This window comes from Episyrphus balteatus, chromosome 1, assembly GCF_945859705.1.
Source record: "Episyrphus balteatus chromosome 1, idEpiBalt1.1, whole genome shotgun sequence".
Classification (NCBI taxonomy): Eukaryota; Metazoa; Arthropoda; class Insecta; order Diptera; family Syrphidae; genus Episyrphus; species Episyrphus balteatus.
Window position 1 is genome coordinate 9,984,597 of NC_079134.1, and position 15,271 is coordinate 9,999,867.

The window sequence follows — 15,271 nt, forward strand, 5'->3', positions numbered from 1 at the left end:
CGTCGTTTGTCCACCCTACGTTTAAAAGATATTCAAAAAACAAAATTTGTACTGAAAAATTCAAAGTCCCAAAAAATCTCCAAAATTTGACTTTTTTCAAAATTTCAAATTTCTGTCGTTTGTCCACCTCGAGTTCTACACGTATGCCAAAAATCGTCGTTTGTCCACCCTACGTTTAGAAGATATTCAAAAAACCAATTTTGTACTGAGAAATCGAAAAAAAATATTACGCATACACCAGAGTGAAAATTTCAAAATCCTCAAAAATTACTTTTTTTCAAAAATTCAAACGGCAATCGTTTGTCCACCTCGAGAAATGGATACAAACAAAAAATCGTCGTTTGTCCACCCTACGTTTAGGAGATATTCAAAAAACAAAATTTGTACTGAAAATTTCAAAGTCCCATAAAATCTCCAAAATTTGACTTTTTTCAAAATTTCAAATTTCTGTCGTTTGTCCACCTCGAGTTCTTCACGTATACTAAAAATCGTCGTTTGTCCACCCTACGTTTAAAAGATATTCAAAAAACAAATTTTGTACTGAAAATTTCAAAGTCCCATAAAATTTCCAAAATTTGACTTTTTTCAAAATTTCAAATTTCTGTCGTTTGTCCACCTCCAGTTCTACACGTATGCCAAAAATCGTCGTTTGTCCACCCTACGTTTAGAAGATATTCAAAAAACAAATTTTGTACTGAAAATTTCAAAGTCCCATAAAATCTCCAAAATTTGACTTTTTTCAAAATTTCAAAATTCTGTCGTTTGTCCACCTCGAGTTCTACCCGTATGCCAAAAATCGTCGTTTGTCCACCCTACGTTTAAAAGATATTCAAAAAACAAAATTTGTACTGAAAAATTCAAAGTCCCAAAAAATCTCCAAAATTTGACTTTTTTCAAAATTTCAAAGGAGATGGGGCAAAATTATATGGGACTTGGGCCATGAGCGTACATTAATGAGATTAGTCTCGAATTGAAGCTGGAGCTTAGTATATTCAATATGTGAAGTTTTTTTTTAAATCGAAAGTCAGGGTCCTGAGATATGAGGCTCCAAAGTTCGTTCTGATAACCATTTTCTGCCCCTTTTATATGCAAATATCATTAGAACTATAAGAGCTATATGTATGTTTTTGATGTCAAATGAAAGGCTGTTTTTGTGCCTTTTTAACAATATATAACACATATTACACATAAAAAAGAAACGGCGAAAAAATAAAGAAAAAGTAAAATATTAATGAAAAAGAGAGTAATCCTGAACAAGTTTAAGGTTGACCTGAAAAAACGACAAAAACCAAGGATGAGGCTTTGTTCCTGAAAGCCTCTGCAATAATAATCCGCTTTTACCAAAATCGGATTAGATATTTTTTCGAGATATCCCCGTAAAAGGGTTTTTTTATGTGAAAAATTCATACCAAAGCAAGGCACGAGTACGATAACTTAGGCGCCGAGAATTGACAACGGCTATTTGTAGAGGTCTTCAATACAAATATTTTTTATTACGGGAGAGGGGGGTCAATGTCCCTCCCTTTAGGCGGGAGGGGCAATTTTCAAAAGAAATACTTGAAATCATAAAAAAATTATTAAAAAACAACGGCAACACTTACAGCTATCAATGATACTTTTTTCAAAAGCTAGAGCTATACACTCGATTTTAATTTTTAAATCAAGACATTTCAATCAATCGTTTTTGAAATAATCGATTTCAAAATCAACATTTGGGAAAAATAAGATTAAAAAAATACATTGGATACTATTTTTGTCAAGTTTTTCAATGAGAAATTGATTGATGAGTAAATTGTCTCAATAATTTCCTAATCAAACACTGAAAACCATATCTTCTTATGCCTTGCTTCTAGTTTTTGAGAAAAATGAAAAATAGAAAAACTGAATCAGATTTTTATTTTCTTGTCTGTTTACCATTATCAAAAATCAGAAAAGATCGATATTCATACATAGAGTCAGTAAAGAGCTTTGTTCTTCTTAAAAAAAAAAAACTAGATTCCCATTGTACGCTCACCGCAGGAGAGCCCTGATGGTGCAGAGAATAGTCCCCAAAAACTTAATCCACTGAAGGATTTGAAAAAAAGTTTTCTTATTTTACAATTTTCTCAAAAACTAGAAAGCATAAGAAGATATGGTTTTCAGTGTTTGATTAGGAAATTATTGAGACAATTTACTCATCAATCAATTTCTCATTGAAAAACTTGACAAAAATAGTATCCAATGTATTTTTTTAATCTTATTTTTCCCAAATATTGATTTTGAAATCGATTATTTCAAAAACGATTGATTGAAATGTCTTGATTTAAAAATTAAAATCGAGTGTATAGCTCTAGCTTTTGAAAAAAGTATCATTGATAGCTGTAAGTGTTGCCGTTGTTTTTTAATAATTTTTTTATGATTTCAAGTATTTCTTTTGAAAATTGCCCCTCCCGCCTAAAGGGAGGGACATTGACCCCCCTCTCCCGTAATAAAAAATATTTGTATTGAAGACCTCTACAAATAGCCGTTGTCAATTCTCGGCGCCTAAGTTATCGTACTCGTGCCTTGCTTTGGTATGAATTTTTCACATAAAAAAACCCTTTTACGGGGATATCTCGAAAAAATATCTAATCCGATTTTGGTAAAAGCGGATTATTATTGCAGAGGCTTTCAGGAACAAAGCCTCATCCTTGGTTTTTGTCGTTTTTTCAGGTCAACCTTAAACTTGTTCAGGATTACTCTCTTTTTCATTAATATTTTACTTTTTCTTTATTTTTTCGCCGTTTCTTTTTTATGTGTAATATGTGTTATATATTGTTAAAAAGGCACAAAAACAGCCTTTCATTTGACATCAAAAACATACATATAGCTCTTATAGTTCTAATGATATTTGCATATAAAAGGGGCAGAAAATGGTTATCAGAACGAACTTTGGAGCCTCATATCTCAGGACCCTGACTTTCGATTTAAAAAAAAACTTCACATATTGAATATACTAAGCTCCAGCTTCAATTCGAGACTAATCTCATTAATGTACGCTCATGGCCCAAGTCCCATATAATTTTGCCCCATCTCCTTTGAAATTTTGAAAAAAGTCAAATTTTGGAGATTTTATGGGACTTTGAAATTTTCAGTACAAAATTTGTTTTTTGAATATCTTTTAAACGTAGGGTGGACAAACGACGATTTTTGGCATACGGGTAGAACTCGAGGTGGACAAACGACAGAAATTTGAAATTTTGAAAAAAGTCAAATTTTGGAGATTTTATGGGACTTTGAAATTTTCAGTACAAATTTTGTTTTTTGAATATCTCCTAAACGTAGGGTGGACAAACGACGATTTTTGGCATACGGGTAGAACTCGAGGTGGACAAACGACAGAAATTTGAAATTTTGAAAAAAGTCAAATTTTGGAGATTTTTTGGGACTTTGAATTTTTCAGTACAAATTTTGTTTTTTGAATATCTTTTAAACGTAGGGTGGACAAACGACGATTTTTAGTATACGTGAAGAACTCGAGGTGGACAAACGACAGAATTTTGAAATTTTGAAAAAAAGTCAAATTTTGGAGATTTTATGGGACTTTGAAATTTTCAGTACAAAATTTGTTTTTTGAATATCTTCTAAACGTAGGGTGGACAAACGACGATTTTTGGCATACGTGTAGAACTGGAGGTGGACAAACGACAGAAATTTGAAATTTTGAAAAAAGTCAAATTTTGGAAATTTTATGGGACTTTGAAATTTTCAGTACAAAATTTGTTTTTTGAATATCTTTTAAACGTAGGGTGGACAAACGACGATTTTTAGTATACGTGAAGAACTCGAGGTGGACAAACGACAGAATTTTGAAATTTTGAAAAAAGTCAAATTTTGGAGATTTTATGGGACTTTGAAATTTTCAGTACAAAATTTGTTTTTTGAATATCTTCTAAACGTAGGGTGGACAAACGACGATTTTTGGCATACGTGTAGAACTGGAGGTGGACAAACGACAGAAATTTGAAATTTTGAAAAAAGTCAAATTTTGGAGATTTTATGGGACTTTGAAATTTTCAGTACAAAATTTGTTTTTTGAATATCTTTTAAACGTAGGGTGGACAAACGACGATTTTTGGCATACGGGTAGAACTCGAGGTGGACAAACGCCAGAAATTTGAAATTTTGAAAAAAGTCAAATTTTGGAGATTTTTTGGGACTTTGAATTTTTCAGTACAAATTTTGTTTTTTGAATATCTTTTAAACGTAGGGTGGACAAACGACGATTTTTGGCATACGGGTAGAACTCGAGGTGGACAAACGACAGAAATTTGAAATTTTGAAAAAAGTCAAATTTTGGAGATTTTATGGGACTTTGAAATTTTCAGTACAAATTTTGTTTTTTGAATATCTCCTAAACGTAGGGTGGACAAACGACGATTTTTTGTTTGTATCCATTTCTCGAGGTGGACAAACGATTGCCGTTTGAATTTTTGAAAAAAAGTAATTTTTGAGGATTTTGAAATTTTCACTCTGGTGTATGCGTAATATTTTTTTTCGATTTCTCAGTACAAAATTGGTTTTTTGAATATCTTCTAAACGTAGGGTGGACAAACGACGATTTTTGGCATACGTGTAGAACTCGAGGTGGACAAACGACAGAAATTTGAAATTTTGAAAAAAGTCAAATTTTGGAGATTTTTTGGGACTTTGAATTTTTCAGTACAAATTTTGTTTTTTGAATATCTTTTAAACGTAGGGTGGACAAACGACGATTTTTAGTATACGTGAAGAACTCGAGGTGGACAAACGACAGAATTTTGAAATTTTGAAAAAAGTCAAATTTTGGAGATTTTATGGGACTTTGAAATTTTCAGTACAAAATTTGTTTTTTGAATATCTTTTAAACGTAGGGTGGACAAACGACGATTTTTGGCATACGGGTAGAACTCGAGGTGGACAAACGACAGAAATTTGAAATTTTGAAAAAAGTCAAATTTTGGAGATTTTATGGGACTTTGAAATTTTCAGTACAAATTTTGTTTTTTGAATAACTCCTAAACGTAGGGTGGACAAACGACGATTTTTAGTATACGTGAAGAACTCGAGGTGGACAAACGACAGAAATTTGAAATTTTGAAAAAAGTCAAATTTTGGAGATTTTATGAGACTTTGAAATTTTCAGTACAAAATTTGTTTTTTGAATATCTTTTAAACGTAGGGTGGACAAACGACGATTTTTGGCATACGGGTAGAACTCGAGGTGGACAAACGACAGAAATTTGAAATTTTGAAAAAAGTCAAATTTTGGAGATTTTATGGGACTTTGAAATTTTCAGTACAAATTTTGTTTTTTGAATATCTCCTAAACGTAGGGTGGACAAACGATGATTTTTTGTTTGTATACATTTCTCGAGGTGGACAAACGATTGCCGTTTGAATTTTTGAAAAATAATAATTTTTGAGGACTTTTTAATTTTCAGTAGAGGTACACTGTGGTGTATGCGTACTTTTTTTTAAGTTGCTATAAAAAAATTCTTTTTGGAATATCTCCTAAACAGAGGGTGGACAAACGATAATTTTTGGTATACGTAAAGAACTCGAGATGGACAAACGACAGCAGTTTGAATTTTTGATGAAAATTGATTTTTGGGGATTTTAGGGGAGTTTTAATTTTTCAGTGCAAAATTTGTTTTTTAAATTGCTCCTAAACGGGGGGTGGAAAAACGATAATATTTGGTATGTATATAGAACTCGAGGTGGACAAACGATTGAAGTTGGTTTTATACGCCTATCTCAAAATTTGACCGTTTTAGACGATTTTTCATTTTTCAGACTTCCTATAAAAAAAAAGAATTTGCTCTAAAATTTTTTTGAAGGGTGGACAAACGAAAATTTTGGGTGGACAAACATGGACAAACGGTGGACAAACGAATTAGACAAATTTGGTTCAAAAATTTTGAGGTCGCAGTTCTGGCTTCACGGAGCCCCAAGTCGCCCTGTTTTAAAAAGGCTTGGTACGTAATTTTCAGTCGTTTCTTATAGATTTGACCATATAACAGAACAGTTCTTATCACCCATTTTGGGTGCACAGAGCTATTCTGCGACATAGCGAGAAGGACAACTTTTTCATATCTTTTGTACTAGAACGTCGAATATTCCTCTTTGTGAAATACCATTAAAACCAATTCGGTGTTGATACACCAAAACAAGGATTTGGGAACACTAATGATGGAATTATACATGGAAAAGATTTTTTTGCAAATTTTAAATTGCAAAGAACATATAAATGATATCAAGTTTGAAGTGTTTGCACTTAAACAATGAAAAATATTGGTGCGTGCACAAAGTATAATCTAGTATTAGTCATTCTCATTATCAATTGGAGAATTTAAGAAGAGCAGGAATCTACAAGAAACATAGGTACCAAAATACATAATAGTACAAGTAAAATAGTACATAAAATCAACAAATAAAAAAACAAATTGTTACACTCATGAAACTTGGCAAAAAGTTTGCTTTTGGGATAAGAACCAAGGATAAAAAAGTCTGTAAAAAAGTTGGGTGGAAGGGTGTTTTTTCGCGGACAAGAGGGAGGGGGTGAAGGTAAAAAATATAGTGTTTGTTCAATATCATCATATTTTATTTATTTTTAAAACATGGTAAAAAAGGTTTGTTTGTAATAAGAATAAAGAATCTATAAAGTGTACAAAAATATCTTGAGTGAAAGGGTGTTTTTTTTTTTAAGAAATGGTGAAATTCGGAAATATGACTACAAAAACTGCGAAAAAATTGTTACACCAATGAAAATTGGTAAAAATGTTTCATTTATAACAAAAACCAAGAATCTAAGCAATTGTTAGATGCAATTTTATTAAGAGTTATAATGTAATCTTATCTTTATTTTATCTTTTTATACTGATATTTGGCAAATTAGCAAACAAATATTTTTTTTTCTATTTTGTATTTCAAAAAAAAAAACTTAAATTAAATTTTTATAGCCACTATTCAACGGTTATAACATATTTTTATTGGTAATGTATTAGAAGAATTATTGTAAAATGTGACTGATAAAAAAAAACTGATGGAATCCATGCATTTGTGGCAGCAATACGAAAAAACTTAAGATTATACAGTTAAAATCATTTATTAAATTAATACGCTTTTTTTACACTTTGGTACCAATAACTTCCTAGTTACTCTAGAAATGATAAAAACTATTACCATTCTGTTGGCCACCTACGTTCCTATAGATTTTTTTTTTATACCACAGGTGTTCAAAATTTTTCATAAAATATTTTTTTTTTTTAAATTTTGCATCGAAAAACGAATTTCAATATTTTTTCAAAGAAAAAGTGCAACAGCTATAAAAAATTTTAAATGCTCATGGTTTTAGTCAATTATTGTAGAAAATTACAAAAAAAAAGAAATTTATAAAATTCATTCATTCGTAGTTGTAATAAATGAACACGTAAGATGATGAAATTTAAAATACAGTGAACGAAAAAAGCTACTATTTTCTAAACTGGTTGCGATAGAAATTTTTTTCTATTTGGTTTTAGTCATAAGTTTAGCTATCAGTCATTTCAGGCTTATCCATTTTTTACCGGACACCCTGTATAGCTGTATGTTTTACGTTTAATATTTCTAACCGTTCAAAAGTTATGAATTTTACAACGAAAAATGAAATTCTGGACCACTGTGCTTTAAATTTCGAATTTTTCTGAGAATGTTTTAAAAAAATAAGTTTTAAATTGTCGAGTTTTGATGATTTATATTGAATTTCAAAGAAAAGCCTTTTTTATTAATATTTCATTCTAGATATCACCGCCTCATGACTTAGGTATACCGTAATTAAACTTTTAAACCTCAAATATCTTCATAACATCTCTGTATTCAGCATTTAACCAAAAAAAAATGATACTAATCAACTCTCATCGCAAACCATCATCCATTCACACAGCGCATGTCTTTAATCACAGCAACAATCCCAAACTTCCCAACCCCCCTCTCACAAAAGTTAACTACACCACTAAATCAATCAAGAGCGCAATATAGAGAAAGAGAGAAATGAATATTTTTTATTATTATTATTTATCGTTTTATTATCCTGTTCCTGGATGCACAGTAATAACTTGTTTCTAGTTCTGGGCATATGCAATGCAATGAATTTGCCTTTTGATATACGAACAGGATGCCGAGAAGTTGATTTCTTATATTTATTTCACTTTTTGGTTTTAGAATCGGGTGGTGGCTTTTTTTTGGTGAATAGGTACCTACTGAAAGTTGTTGGCCAACAATAAAAAAAAACACTTATTTTTGTGTATGGATAAAAACACTACCTAGTTAAAACAATTTTAATTTAAAAAAGTATAACTAAGTAGAGATACGGTTTTTTCAGTTTTTTTTTTTTAAATAATTTTTCTACAAATTATAATTTGTATTCCGGCTATACTTTAAGTACCTAATAAATAAGAAAAATAGAAACCTCAAAATTGTATGCCCACAATGAGGTTCCAATATTTGTTTTGTATATAACTTAAAAAGTAAGCCGTATTTGATTTTTTTAAAAAGTTTTTGTCGACTTAAAAAAAATTTAAGGATTAAGGCTTGTTAAAAATATTAAGAAAATTACTAAACAGAAGAACAAAGATTGCATTTTTAAGTATTTTTTTTAATTAAATCTTTTAGTATCATGTTCTGAGCATCTTTATACTAAATATATATATATAAATGAGAAAAGAAAATATTACTTATTCTTAAAGTTTTGTAGCTATGGAAAGCGAATGCGGTGAAAATTGGGCGAGATATGAGTTTTTAAAATTTTTGCCAGTAGAAAAATTAGAATCTTTCTGAAAATGTCATGTGGTACATTCTCTCTTATATTTATGTACTGGTAAACTTCAGGCCAAAATTTTGATTCCAACATAAACAATTAACTTCATTCATGCCTGCGGGTTGATTTTATGATTTCAAGATTTGGATTTTCATCTTCTTTTATTGAGCTATTCAGTAAAAAAACTTATTCAAAATTGGAAAACACAGTTGAAAAACGTTTTGCACTACTTAAATTAATTAATGAATGCAAATCCCAGTGGGAAGTGGCTTCGCAGTTGAAGATACATATCTATGGGTTGCGGTAAACGTGCCATTAAGGGGCACACTTTAACGGGACTTCTTGAGGATAAACTACGATTAGGATGACCTAGGGCCTAGAGTTACAACTAAACATGAGAATTTGTCTATACTAACAACCAGCAAACGAAATAGGCGAAAAACGGCACCCGAAATAAACCGGATCAAGCCGGTGTCCTTGACAATGGTGAAATGAAGACAAAGGAGATGCTGGAGTATTTGGAGGAATTGCTGTGTAGAAATCACTTGTTCGACCACAAAACAAGCCTAAACGGTAATAGTTTAGTATGGAGGCGTTTTTGTATTGGCCGGAGGTTGTTTTTGTTCAAGTGTTGTTGAAGATTTTACTTGTGTCATTGAAAGAATGAACAAGAAGGCGTGTAAAACGATATTTTAGGAAAACACTTTAAGGGGTAATAACACCTTGTAAACCACGAAATCGAGCGTCATTTTCATCAGCGTATAAAACAAAGAAGAAATATTATTTTCTTTTGGTGTTTGTTTAGTTTAATTAAGTATATTAATAGGTAACAGAATAGGCTAATGTTAAATTTTTTAATGATGTGAAATTTTTTAAATGGCGGTGTAGTTCAGGATGATAGTAAAATCCTGTGCTCCCATCGGGCGACCAACTAACTCCTACAATTTTTAACCGATTGGGCTGAAATTTTGTGTGGAGCTTAGAAATACTATTCTCTAGTGAGAATTTTGAAATATTAATTTTTAAAGAAATGGCATTAGTTTGAAAAAATTATTTCATTCCAAAAACAAAATTCGTTGAAAAAAAGACCATAAAATCGTTAAATTTTAATATTTCAAAAAAATCCTACGTACTTCACTAGAAAATAGTATTTCTAAGCTCCACACAAAATTTCAGCCCAATCGGTTAAAAATTGTAGGAGTTAGTTGGACGCCCGATGGGAGCACAGGATTTTACTATCATCCTGAACTACACCGCCATTTAAAAAATTTCACATCATTAAAAAATTTAACATTAGCCTATTCTGTTACCTATTAATATACTTAATTAAACTAAACAAACACCAAAAGAAAATATTATTTCTTCTTTGTTTTATACGCTGATGAAAATGACGGTCGATTTCGTGGTTTACAAGGTGTTATCACCCCTTAATGCTTTGATCTCCGGACTCATATTGATATGCGAAGTATAACGACTCTAAAAACACCAGGATTATTTCAAACTAAGAGAAGACGAAGAAACCCTTCAAGTCGTAATATAGTTAGAATGCCCAGAATTGTTAAAAACAATAAATCGAATGTTTGGAGGCTTTTTTTGACAAAAATTTGGTTTAAGCCTTTTTCTTAAATAAACTACACATTCTTCTGATCTAGAAAGAAACATAAGCAGTAATCGACCCTATGGGTCTTTCAAGCTGAAGCAAACCCAATAAAAGTTTTTCGGCCAAGAGCCACTACTAAGCAAATGGTCTTCTGCTTATTTAACATTACTAGAAATATGGTTACAATTCCTCTTCAGAAACTTAAAACTTTGAATTTACACACGGAGAACGAATACGAAGATGACTTAAAATAAGAAGAAATCCACTGAATTTAATTTAATACGGAAGTGAACTTGGCAAAAAAACATGCAGAAATCAGCTTGATTTTTTTTTATCAGAAAAGTATCAGAACAACATAAAACTAGTGATGGTTTGGAGGTCAAAACATCGAATTAAAGGCTAATCCATCCACCGTGTGGCCCTGACTTAGCACCTTATATGAACCAAGTATCAAAATTTAAACGTTGTAAAACGATTTTTTCGGCTTAAGAAACGGTCAAATTATTCAAAAACCTTGTTCTGGATTTTAATTAAATGAAATAAATAAAAATATAAATCTTTTTTCATTTAAAATGATAACATATGCAGACGCCTCATCCCTGCATTTTATAGCAAACATATCTCATTTCTTATGTACCTACACAAAACTGCTCTTGCCAAGAAAATTAATTTGTTTCGATTTATCGTAGAGTAAAATTACCTCACGTTTTAAAAATCAATTGTATCAAGGTACTCCAAACATATAAACTGGCTCCCTCAAATACCTTTCATTTAATCCTAAACCTATGCAAATTGCACTCATTTGAAGAACATTTCAACTCCGTTTCCAATTTGCATTACAGAACTGGGTATAGTCATCCCACCACTTGTTTAACAAAATGCACAAACATGTACACTTACACTTACACTTTGTTATTAAAAAAAAAAAAAAACCAACACTAAAAGCCACCTCCCCTCCATGTCTACAAAATAATATATCCCTGTCCAGTGTTGTAGTCCACCCATTCATTGTTTCCTATATCTACTCAAGCGCAAGCAATATACACTCGCAAACTACGTACTACATCAACACCTCACCTCATTACCTTTTCCTTCATCGTTGTTCGTCATCTCGTCTCTCCTCTCTGGTCCAACAAGCACTTTCGGTTCATTAAAAAATATCTCAGCAGCTAACCAAATACAAACAACAAAAACTACAACAACGACTACGACGATGTATAATTTTACTAGGCCGATCATCGATCACCTCCATCCCTTTAATATAGTCGATGAAGGTGAATAGGGGAGGAAGAGGGAATATAGGAAATACGCAGCCAACAATACCGCTAACAACAGGCATCCGCATCAGCAGCAATAACATAACAACGAAAGAAGTCTTCTTCGTCGTCGCAAAAACTCGCTACGCAGTCTCTACATAAAACAACACAACAAAAAGGACAACTCACCCCCATTTTTATTGAAGGTGACTAACAACAACACTCTCACCCAAAACCTCCTATTTTGAGTGCATATGGAGAAGATTCATTCGTTTTGTTATTATTATTATTCTGTTATTCTACCGACTGACGAGAGATACCACCAAGTCCAATATAACGGCGCAAAAAAGCCGACACAACCCTCACCTAACACACACACACATATACAGAATAGCCACTTGTACATAACCAACCCAAACAAATCAAACTACCCGAACCCTCCAAAGGACCATTTATCTAGGAAGTACAAAATAAAAAAAACTCTCCCCCGGTCTTGCAAGGATAAACAAAATTTTTCGACTCTCTCGATAGAGAACGAGAGAGCTGAATTGTCAAAATGAGAATTTCAGCAATATTTTCCGGTATTATAAGCTTCTACCCAAAAGCCGGGAAAAACTAAAGAAAAATCTCAGGGAAATCCATAAACCACCCCCAACAGAGAGACACCCCAGAGAGAGAGAGAGAGAGGAAAAACTGCTGAGTAATATACAGAGCAAAAATAAATGAAGAAGGGTTCACTGTCCCGGCGCCGGCCGCCATCATAAAGATTTGCTTTGGTTTTACGGTGTATACACTCGGTAACGGTTGCATTTTTATTCTATCTCCTTCCGCAAACAAATTTTCTTTTTCCTAGTTTTTATAAAATAAAAGTTAAACTAGTTGTTTAAAAAAAAAAGAAACAAACAAACTTAATTTAAATAAGTTTAACCAAACAAACCTTTAAAAAAAAGTGCTGCCAAATTGATAGAAAAATATCATATTTAATTAAGATTTTTTTACTTCCCTTTTTTTTGTAAAAAAAAATTCAAGACAAAGGATACCACACATCCTTAGTTGATGAAAAAATAAGCAGAAGTTAAAAAAAAAACCTATAACAACACCTAAAGGATACTAGGTATAGGAAAATAGCAAAAGTGGAAAAAAAAGACCCCACCCATCCCAATTAGTATAGTCAGTACCTTGTAGATGCGGCAAACTTTTTTTTTATACTCTACTACCTACTCGATAATATAAAAAGGATTTTTCTTTCATTCTTCCTTTTTTTCTCTCGTTTGGTTGTTGCGGTGTGAATCTTACTTTTTCTTTTTTATTGTCGTCGTCCTTCGTCGAAGAAGAACAAAAAGAAGAAAAAAAGGAAGATTTTTCATTTTATTAAAAAGAAAATAACAAAAAAAAAGAAAAATAGTGAACCTCATTATCCTCGAATGAGATGAGAGTGTAAAGTTCTTTTTTTTTTTTACTTCTATAAGGCTTTTTACAAGTGCAATACAAGGTAAAAAAAAGTGAGTAATTTTAATGAAACACACAAGCTACTAAAAGTGGTGACTAGTGATGCCGGAGTAGCTTTATTTTTTTGTGTATACCAAACCAACTACTGTGTTGTTATCCTTCATCATCCACAATTATATTATTGAAGAGGAAAGAAAATAAAGAGAACACACTCAACCAAAAAAAAAAAAAAAGGATTAATTTTATTATTGATGCTCTGTGTTGTTATTGTTGGTGTTTTTATCTTCTCTCTTTGTCTCTACTAAAAAAAAAAAATTGTGCGGCGTATATTCTTGGAACCTCTATCATTCTGACTACCTACTTCTTAAATCTAGAAGAGGATCTATCACTAATTGAGTTTTCGAGGTAAGTAAAAATTGTATAGAAGAGAAAAAGAAGTCTTATAGGAGTAGAAAAAAAAATGATGGATATGGTTAATGAAGACGAATTGATCATAAAGCCTGGAGGGTAGTACTTAGTCATATATAAAATAAGTTTTGATGAGGATGTTTTATAGGATTTCTAATGGTTATTTTCTATAATTGAAGATGAAGAAGGAAAAAAATGAAGAAGAAGAAAAAAAAACATAAATTGAAGAGCATCTTCAAAAAAAAACAAAAAACATATGTAGACACTTCCGTTTGTTGTAAAAACCATAATCTATCTTTTTAGAATAAAAATAACATTAAAATAAAATAAATAAGGACGAGGGACGAAAAAGGAAGAAGAGAAAATAATGATTTTTATTTGTATAACATTCATTTCAATTTATATTTTTTATTGTGAAAGTATCAGTAGACAGGACTGTTAGAGGAGAATGGAAGGTAGTTGTTGTTGGATATATAAATGGTGATGCCTGTGCTGATGGGTGATAAAAAATAGATTATGTAACTGCAACGAGTTGGAAAGCATAAGGCGTTTCCTTATTCCTTATTCTTTATTTTTCTTATTTTCTCTATTATTTGTTGTTGTTGTAGGATTCCTTTTTTTTTTTTTTTGGTATGGGTAAAATGTTACTGGGCAAGAGGGTGGCAAACAAGCATACATAAATTTAGCTTTCTTTATCGAAGAGATTGTGATAAATGAATAAATTATGTTTGCAAAATAAGCAAGCATTTTTGTTTTGGCACGCTTTTTAAGATTGGAAAGAGTGAAGACACGCGAAATTGAAATTATATTTTTGTGTTAAGATTTATTTTAGAGGGTGTGTTGAACATTGGTTTAAGGCAACATAAAGAAAGTTTCTTTGGCCTGAAACGGAAATGAGACTTTTTTATTAACCTAGGCAGTTTTTTAAGCCCTGGGTGTAACTGAAACTTAATTAATTCTGCAAATGAACTAAGTTAATGAAAGGAAACGAACAAAAGTTAATTTATTAATTGTAATAATTGTAGGGTAGGTACCTTCCATAGTTGTTTTTTTTTAATTTTAAATTGAAAAAAAAAAAAAATCGGTTTTCAACTTTTTTCGAAATTCCTGTATAATTGTTTAAAATTAACTTACGCATTTTAGAAAAAGGATTACAGATTAAAATTGTATGTATTTTTGTTTTAAGGTTGCTGTCTTGTCTTAGATACAAGTTATTCTTAAAACTAATTCGCACTCTGTTAAAATTAATAGCCGCCATTTAAATCAAATTTGACAAAAATTTCTCATTCTCATTGGAACTTACCTATTTTTTTTTTTTTTGTAAAATTAAAAACGCAAACTTTTGAAAAGCATAATTTTATAAAACAGATTAAAAAAATTATCAGAAGTTTCGTTTGAATGAGATTTTTTAAGCACGATTTGGGACCCACTCCTGTTGTGAAAAAGTTAACCGATTTCTATGAATTTTCTTTTAAGAAGCAAATATATAAAAAAAAATTGACTTCTATGAATTCAAACTTATAATATTATGGTTTTCTCATGGATGTCATAGTCAAAACTAAACCAAATTGAAATGGGACAACCATCAGCTTTCAAATACAAAAAGAATAATCAAAATCGGTTTCCCTAATCGAATGTAATGACTTATGAGGTAACAAAAATAAAAAAAAAATACAGAATTTTTGGAGTCGGTTGAATATATCATTAAAGTAAAAAAGTTAAAACTCCTTTTAAAACAATTTATAGTTTACGTAATGATTTATT

At 31.2% G+C, this 15,271-nt stretch overlaps 1 protein-coding gene across 3 annotated transcripts in view; it reads left to right on the forward strand.

The window, feature by feature from the left end:
- LOC129906605 (tyrosine-protein kinase Btk29A) overlaps nucleotides 1-15,271 on the forward strand; it is a 245,300-nt gene that overhangs the window by 11,035 nt on the left and 218,994 nt on the right. The gene's annotated exons all lie outside the window — the stretch shown is intronic.